Source organism: Stegastes partitus, unplaced genomic scaffold (assembly GCF_000690725.1).
Source record: "Stegastes partitus isolate 25-593 unplaced genomic scaffold, Stegastes_partitus-1.0.2 Scaffold320, whole genome shotgun sequence".
Classification (NCBI taxonomy): Eukaryota; Metazoa; Chordata; class Actinopteri; family Pomacentridae; genus Stegastes; species Stegastes partitus.
In genome coordinates this window covers 502,363-509,106 of record NW_007578051.1, presented here as the reverse complement: position 1 = coordinate 509,106, position 6,744 = coordinate 502,363, and the positions used below count along the sequence as shown (strand labels likewise).

Sequence of the window (6,744 nt, the reverse complement as noted above, 5' to 3'; positions counted from 1 at the left end):
GCAGAAAGATCCCGGGTGTCCTCACTGGGATGCGAACTGGTGACCTTCTAGTTGTGAGGCGACGATGCTAACCACCATACCACCTTGCAGCCCACTTTGCAGATTTTCTTTTTTTAAAAAAAGAGGAAAATTCTACATTTGTTGGCACAAACGTTTCAGCCATTAGCCTATGACCAACAGTTGTTCAACAAAAATGAAGGGACTTTTCAGGTGAACTCGGCTGAACTGCAGGCTGTGTTTATATAGAGCAGAGAAGGGCCAAGTATGGAAACAAAACAGAAAAGTAAGCTTTAGTATGTAGAGTCACCATTTATTTCTAGTATTGATAACACCTGCTGGCACTTGTCACAAATATTTGTGTTATCACAGTGTAGTATGGTACAAAATACATTTTTGAATCTTCGCTGCTTGTTTCCACAGAGGTACAGCAAAAAAACCCAAAACCTATATTTAGCAAAAAATGTGACAGAAGTGACCCAAATGACCTGAAACAAACTCTTAGACCAAAAGCTTATCGGTGTACTTACATTTTTATGTGTTATGTTTGCAGTTAAACACCCCAACGTATTCAACATAAACAGCCACATTCCATTATCTTGTAAGGTAATTTGTACATTTCATTGTCTTTGCTCACTGGAGCTCTTATAGAAGCCAAGAGTATTAATTGAGCTTCGATTGTGTTGTTATTCTCATCATCTTTCTTATGAATATATTATTGCTGTTGCTTTTACAGATGTTTATTACAAATCTTTAACACAGAGACTGTGATAAACGGTAGTTCCCGGTTGAAAGCTCACTGAACAATGACACTGTGATACAATGTGCCAGATAGGGACACCAGATTGCCGATCGGGGCTTTTAAGTTTGTTGTTTGTACTTGTGGTGTACCCTTCTCCTCGTAGCATGCCTCGTCTGCCTTGTCCGGACAATACGCTCTGTGTTTTATACTATCAATCTTAAAACCATCAATCTTCAGTCTTTCTGATGTTTCCTCACTTTCATAACTGATGACGGTAATAAATTTGTTTTTTGTTTCTCCAAGAATATTGCTGATATGAACAAGCTTTTATCAGCATCAGAAATCAATGACCTGGATTTAATTGTTGTCCCAAACTCCTGGCTGGGATATCGATGCTTTATGTGGCAGCACCTGCACGTTTGCATAGATTTAGGTCCCCGAAGAGATGGATCTGTGTGTGCTTTTACCAAAATGAGCAGTAAGAGAAATCTTGCTGCCCTCATTGTTGGCATCAAACCTACAGCCAGACGCTTATCGATAATAAAATATTCATGTTAATACTTTAATTTTTCAATCTGCCCTCGTAGTCCATCTGTTGCGGTGCACATTTCTTCCCTCCGTTTCTTCCTCTCCTCACCTGACTCATGTTCGTGTGTTTTGTTTATTCAAAAACACCTGCTTCCTCCTTTCCTCTCTGTCTCTCACTCTCCTTTCCTTCCTGCCCACTTTCTCCCTTTGCGACCTCTGCCCCACTCTCACTTTCACACCATTTCTCTGGATCTTTTCGAGACGCTTGTCATTTTTCTTGCGGTTTTTCTCACGCCAGCGCAGGATATGAAAGGATTGTTTTGTGTTTTGTGGGAGAATGGGAAAAGCCATGTGAACAGAGAGAGAGAGAGAGAGAGAAGGAGAGGGGAAGACATTGGGGAGAGAATGAAGTTTGTGCAGTTTGAAGGGGAAAGGCAGATTGTTTGATTACAGTTTTTGTTTTTCCAAGTAGAGATAGCTTTTTAGCTGTTAGTTGAATCTGGGAGAAAGGAGGGATATGGTTGCTTTTATGGTCGTAACGAGGTAAAGTACTGCAGAAGATCCAGAGATGGGGATAAAAGGATTAGAGAAAAGATGGCACATCATGATAGTCCACCTGCAAGCAGTTCTTTTGGTTTAACAACACCAGGTCTCTATGCAATTGAATGAAAAGAAAGCCATAACTGCCATGTCACTGGCCACAGGGACATAAAAGCTGCATGTATAGAATTAAATTAGAAACTTTGTTATCAGTATAAAGCAGCGCAAGACAGAAATACAGCGACATTTTGAAAGTGCTCTCTGAGTAAAATGCAAAAGTGGCATAAAGAACTTGCAAAAAGTGCAAAAAGTCAATAAAATAATACTGCAGAAAGTCTTTAACAATATAATTAAAGACAAAAAAAATAGCAATCAAGCTTCAAGCTCTGTGCTAAAGTGCAAAAATCTAGCATCACCAATCAAATCTGATAAGAACTGCTGATAAATCTTGGTGACTTCACTCTAAAATAAGGTTTTGGAGCCACTTTGGAAGAGAGAAGAGATGCTCAGGTGGAGGGACTGATAGTATTAATATAAAGAGGGCATCAGTTGTTTTAGGCAATGTCCTAAAATTGTTGTCCTTTCTGTTTCGGTGTCTAATTCTATCACTTGCATCATTCACCGTATCGTATTTAACACAATATATGGATTGATATTGTGGCGAGGCTATCCTCAAGTTCGTATTAGCTAGATCTAATATGCGCGCATTAGCGGTCGGAAAATATTTGGAGGCACAAAGTTTTACTGTTTGTGTATTTTTCAGCGCAGGGGACAACGTTGGGGAAATCAACACAGACGCCGTGATGAATGGGCAGTTTGTACTCAAACAGTCACACATTGAGGTCCATTTTTAGTGTGTAGAGGAAATGTGCATGGTGAAAAAAAAACAAAACAACAACACTTTGATGATAGATGGAGCAGATAGCACATTTTTCTTTCCCACGATCTATCAGCGACTCTCAACGGCCGTCTGACAGCCCCAATATGAACTCGTTGTGTCGCTCTCTCCATCCTTCCGGCGTTTTCCCTCTCTGTCCTCCACGTTTCCTCCTCCTCTCACCTTCTCCTCTCCCACTCTCTGTCCTCCCCCTTTTTTTTGTTTTTTTAGTTCTTTGATCTTAATCCTTTCTCACACTCCTTCTCTCTCTGTTTCCTCTCTCCCCTGTCTCTCTCATTTCTTTTTCTCTCTTTCTAAAATACTTCCTGCGTCCTGATTCTCTCAGTATTGTTCCCTGTGCATGTGTGTGTGTGTGTGTGTGTGTGTGTTTGTACATCCAGTACCAGGAGTGTGTGGGAACCCGGCTATGCTTTTTTTAAAAATGTATTTTGGTAGGTGCGTCTGTGTGTGTGTGTGGGAACAGAGACATATCTGAATTTACTACTCTGTGTGTGTTTTTTTTTTTTTTGGTATTGTGTGTATGTGTTTTTGTGAGAACTGTTTACTAGAAACCGTTTTCCTGTTTTGATGTTGACAGACCAACCGACAGACCGATTCCTATCTGCTGCTTTGTCTCCCCCTTTATGGCTTTGCAACTGTTTGACTTTTAGCAGGTATTGTGTGTGTGTGTGTGTGTGTGTGTGTGTGCGCCTTTTGCATTTGTGATCATATTCAGTTGTTTTTTTTGGGGGGGGGTATGAATGCATTCTGAGGTGTGTGAATGTGTGAGAGAGAAAGAAAGAAAAGACTGAAAGGGATGAAAAAAAAAAAAAAACCCAGAACCAAACCTCGACAAACAAAGCGTTCCTTAGTCCGAGCAAACCTCACAACAGGAAGTGCTGTGTGAATGACACAGCCATATTAGGAAGCCAGGAAGCGAAGGTGATGGAGTCTCCGCGGTGACAGAGTTCCCAAGACCTGGTCACCGCGGTGACAGGAGTCAAGCCCAGTTTATAGCCTGCACATGAGAAAGACGGAGGTTGACGTTTGTGAAAGGCAACAGGAACGTGACCTGCGGAGTCCCAGAGTGCCACTCAGAAGTCCTGAAAACTTATATCTGGTGTCTGGGAAAACACAGATCTGCAAAGTATCAGGAACAAAGAGAGCAGACAGCTCGGCCTGTTGTAGCAAATGAGAGCCACAGGTTAAAGCACTTTGGGGAAAAGTAGAAGTAACTAATTTAGGATTGCAGGAATTTAATGAACTTGTTTTTCCGTGTGCACAAATGCATGCAACCGTCTCTCTTCTGAGACGCTCATATGGATCTTGTTGCTGTCTGATGCTGCAGGTATTTAATAAACTCAGAGAAAATAGTCCTAAACACCTGGAAGCAACAAACTTAAGCTCTTGATAATGTCTTGTGGGCATTACGTTGATTATCTGTCCTTTAATGTGACAGCACAGTTCAGACTGGTGACGTGTTGAAAGTGACACAGAAGTGTTATGAGGTCTGACTCAGTGAGACTACTTTTATGAAAAAGGGACCGAGGGCACATTTAGACATGAAGCCAGCTCGTTCAGTTGTTGTCAGATTAACGGAAATGGCTGCATGTCGAAATGGGGCTTCAGACACAGATCATCAGCCATCTTGAAAACGACTAATTGTTGCAATTTTTTATGCAAAATTACCAAATTTGCTGGTTCCAGTTTCTGAAATGTGCTTGTTTTCTTGGTCTTGTGCGATTGAAAACTGAATATATCTGGGTTTGGGGTTTGTAGTTGGAATAAACAAGCATACATTTTCATTTATTTAGACAAAACAATTACTCAGGATATTAACTAGTTGTATAGCTGATTTTGTAAATAATCATTTAACGTCGGAAAGTCGATCTGTGCAACAAACATCTTTATAGGTTTCTTCGGGAACCCTCTGTTTTGGGGATTTGTAATCAGATGTCTCTTTACCTTGGCTGGTATTGCTGCTTCTTTCACAGGCAAGACAGATGAGACACTTTATTATCAATAACAGTGACCTCGCTATAACTGCCATTATATTTGCCTCATTTGGTATTTGCTCTGTGAAGGCAGGCGGTGACGACCTGAGCAGCTGTGTTTAGCGCCCAGCGGTTCAACTGATTCATGAAGCAGCAGCTGTTGCAGTAATGAAATATGTCACAATGATATCAATTTCAGTGTTTTAGGTGTTTTGGAGGAGTGAATTTGGCCATAAAAACCAACTGCAGGTCACTCGGTGTTCAGACAAAAACATGGTGAAAGACCAACTTACTGCTGCCTGCAGCTGGTTAGCGCTAAAAGCCATCAACGGTGCTTTACTGTGCACTCACAGAGACACTCACAAGCTCAAAGTGTGAGTGTAGTTTCAGTGCAAACCCTCTCACAGAGAGGGTAAAGGAGTGTTGCAGAAAACAACCCAAAGTGCTGCACCCTAGTCTGGGATTCAGGGGTCACGTCTTTTGGCATACACACAGATGCAAATCCAACGGCTAGTTTCTGTAAGGGTATGTACAGGGTAGGCAGACCATTGCAAAAACAGATAACTCCATTTTTGTAAATTTTCAGAAAACTTTTTGTTGTTGTTGTTTGCTTGAGCTAATATCAATCAAAGTGGATTTGACTCAGTAGAAATGACAAAAATAGAGATAACTTTGGTTTGATTGATATTGGCTCAGGCAGATTATGGAAATGTGGGTTTTCTGAAGGTTTGTGAAGATGGAGGTATCTGTTTTTGCAAATGAACTCTTCATATATAAGCGCCCTCCCCTAATGCACACCATGTGTCATACATGAAACAGTCTCCATCAGGGATGTTTTCTGCAGATCTAATCTCCTTGCTCTCTTGTTTTTCTCTGCTGTTGATTATTGCATTGATGATAGACAAAATGCCAAAAAGATCACTTCTATACAAGCGAGTGTACCTGTCAGAAGTCGTGATGTGCTGCTGCTGCTGTTACATTCATGCCACAGACACACTGTGATGTTCGGTATGTGTTTAAATGAGACGTGGTTTCAGAGAGCGCCTCGGTCGAACTGTCAAACCTCAATCGGACGGATGGGAAAGCACGCAGTTTAATCTCGAAGTCGTCGTATTGACATTCTGTCTCTGCGATAATTCCACAGACCACAGTCCTGCCGCAGAGAAACATGCGATTCATCAACAGCAGTGACAACATGAAAATTACCGTGATTGGTCCTGGCAGTTTTTTCACATGACAGCAGTGTTTTGCAAACAAACAACTCCTCCCTCCTGCAGAAACCTCCAGATTTCCAGAAAATCAGCAGCAAGCCACAGCCTTTGTTGAGTCACGCTAGTTTCTTTTCTTCAATTTAACAAGCAAAGGAACTTTATGTCTTTGGACAATTTAGCCAAAAGCTAATCAGAGTCTCGAAACCGTCGCTGTGCGTTGAGAAGCTGTGCAGGAGGAAGGGACGTTTTCTCCTGATAATAGAACATAATGGCACTCAGTTATTGACGTTTGTCTCATTAAAGGGGTCCGTTTGAGACATGTGAAAGTGCATTTTAAATTTAGAGGATCCTAATGTTCCCTCCATCAGCTCGTTTTCACTCTCCGGCTTTCTCGCATCCTTCCGTCTCTTTGTTCACTAAGAAATAAAATATCACCTTCTTTGTATTGACCTGCAGCATTTCCACATCTCTCCCGTTTCTTCTCTGGTTCCTTTGATTGCTTCAGATTTAATAAAAGATAACAAGAATGACTTCACCTGAACTCATGTAAAGGGACAATGCTGGGAACTCTCCTTTTAAAAAAAGACTTTTTGGAGCCGTGAGCCTGGTTTTGATTGGAACGGCAGCTCTGATGAAAGACATTGTGAAGTATTTTTATACAGCTACACCGTTTTTTGCGTATTAGCCTGCATGTCTGTGGTGGTCTCCTGTGACATCGGCCTTTAGCTTCATTTGCTGCCATAAAGGAGTCGGGAACATGCAGTTCATTGAAGTGGGTGTGCATTCGAAATGGTCGGTTTCAGAAGGTTGTTTGAATTGAGCACACAGTTCTCCACCGACTTTACTTCAAGCTAA

The 6,744-nt window shown here is 41.4% G+C and overlaps 1 protein-coding gene across 1 annotated transcript in view; it reads left to right on the top strand.

Annotated features, from left to right (window-relative positions):
• Positions 1-6,744, top strand: part of slc45a4a (solute carrier family 45 member 4a) — a 62,533-nt gene that overhangs the window by 36,999 nt on the left and 18,790 nt on the right. The gene's annotated exons all lie outside the window — the stretch shown is intronic.